Source organism: Mobula birostris, chromosome 10 (genome assembly GCF_030028105.1).
Source record: "Mobula birostris isolate sMobBir1 chromosome 10, sMobBir1.hap1, whole genome shotgun sequence".
Taxonomy (NCBI): Eukaryota; Metazoa; Chordata; class Chondrichthyes; order Myliobatiformes; family Myliobatidae; genus Mobula; species Mobula birostris.
The window spans coordinates 24,424,969-24,427,174 of NC_092379.1; the positions used below are offsets into that span (position 1 = coordinate 24,424,969).

The following is a 2,206-nucleotide window of genomic DNA, read 5'->3' on the forward strand; positions in this document are numbered from 1 at the left end:
CTCAAATCATTCTATCCTTACCATAACTGACATGTGGCACGGGCAGAAATACAGAGATTAATACGCTGGAGTTGATGTGTTCCATACTTCTACCAAGTTCTCTAAAATAGATCTTCAGGACCCACTTTCCTACCGATGTGCTTGGTGCTAATATGTATCAAGTCATCTGACTGCTTACCCTTCCCCTGAAAATAGCGTCGACCAGATCGGAGTCATACTTGATCCGGACACCTGGAAGGCCATACCATCTGCATGCCTCTATTGCTCTCACAGAATATCGCCTCTGTTCCCGGATTGAATCTCCTATCACCATTGCATTTCTCTTTTCCTCCCCTCTCTTCTGACTCAGTGCGCGAGAGCCGGTCATTGCAGCTCCATTCTGAAATGCTGTGTGCTTATTATTGAGGAATTCTCCCATTACGCTGAAGTTTATCACGATGCATTTCCAGTCAGTCCTTCCTTCTCTGAGGAGCTGCAGCTGAGTGCACCAGGTGCTTTTCCAGCTGGCTGGAAGTTTTCCCGAAATCCCATATGTTACGCACAGAAGAAAACACTGCTCCTGTGCCAATCTGGATGCAGTAACAGACATGGAATGAAGAAAAAAATGAAGCATTACCTGGTACCTAAATCGCCTAAGCATCACTTCGTCTAAGCCTGCCTGAGGAGCTATAACACTGGGCCACTCACGATAATACCCGATCGGCTTCCGCCTGCCTTAATTTTATCCACATTGTCTAATGAATCCTGTTCAGTCTTCGACGGCAGCGCAACTACGGAAAACTGCCGCGAATTGTGGTCGTCGTAATCTTCTGTGCAAGCGTATGTGGACAAAGTAGCACTCTGTCATGCTCCACATGCTCGCTTAGAATGTAGAACACGCTTATTCTCATGGCATGGGAAAATCACATGAACATTACTCGGGTTATCATTCTCACTTCCAATGTAGCAAGCCATTGCTCGTCAAAGATCGCGGTTACCGTAACGGGAGAAAACAACGTACTTCGAAGTATATTATTAATACGACAAAAATTCAATGTTGTCTCGCCTGCTGGCAGCTATAATTAACAAACACCGGTAGGCACGGACGGGATTTGAACCCGCGATCTTCGGTTTACGAGACCGACGCCTTACCACTTGGCCACCGCGCCTCGATTGTCACAAATAGATACGCAGAACTACTCCATGATAGCGGTATGTAATTGTATGGTCATGGAAGTTTACAGATATTATGCATAACTCTGTAACTATGCAGGTAGCGTCGATGGCACAGAATTTCGGCTATTAACTGGTTAACTGCTAATGCACACTAAGAAAAAAAAAATCCCTGACGAATCGTTTAATCCTCTCCCGAATGACTACCCCATGGTGGAGCCTCTCAGAAATGCCCATTCTATTCGATGGTAAATTATCATTATTCAAGAAACTGAAGAGGAATCAAAATTTTCATTCACGATACATTAAATAATTTAGGTTGTTGAAGGAAGAATGACGCTGGAATTATATGGCAATACGCCTGTGCAAGATTCCTTTCAGTATTTTTTTTTTAAGATGCGAAATTTTGCCCAGCAGTCCTGATACCAAGCTATGTTCTTCGTTCTTTCTTGTTCTCTTTTCCCACTTTATAGTGAATACATGCAGTTTCTCTGCCGACTAAACCTTAACGCTTCCGGTTCTCCTGTCCCCGATGCTACTGTTTAGCCCCGGAAACTCTCTGGGTTGCAATGTCTCAAACTCACTGATTCTTCCACCCGTTTTTTTTTTTTTTTGCAGTTTGCCGCGCTCGGTCTAGGCTATCTTGTGTGTAACATGCATTTCTTCCGTTGGTGCCGTTTTGCAATTTATTTGATAAGTAAGGCAATCAACACAAAGGCAAATATTTCTGCTCCAACAGAGGTAGTCGTGAGGTGACACCTCAGGCACAGCGGACAGATGTTGTTCTCCTTTTCAACGAAGTAAATATAAAAACTGGAGGCATTTCAAAACAGATCTATTGGGCTCATGTGTGGGCAAATCAGAGAACTGGGATTGCAGTATAGAAACCGGACCCACTGAGTCTACAGTGTCTATCTACCACTGTTTGCAATAATCTTTAAAAATTATTTTAGTTTCTCAACTATTCTCAAAACATAAACCCACCGACACACGGAGGTCGATTTATAGAAGCCAATTAACCGACCTATCCGCTCATCTGTGGACAGTAAGAATA

At 43.6% G+C, this 2,206-nt stretch overlaps 1 non-coding gene across 1 annotated transcript; it reads right to left on the minus strand.

Moving 5' to 3' along the window:
• Positions 1 to 1,076: 1,076 nt before the first annotated feature.
• On the minus strand, positions 1,077 to 1,148 carry trnat-cgu (transfer RNA threonine (anticodon CGU)). The gene has a single exon. It is a non-coding gene; the product is annotated as a tRNA-Thr (tRNA).
• Between the last annotated feature and the right edge of the window lie 1,058 nt (positions 1,149 to 2,206).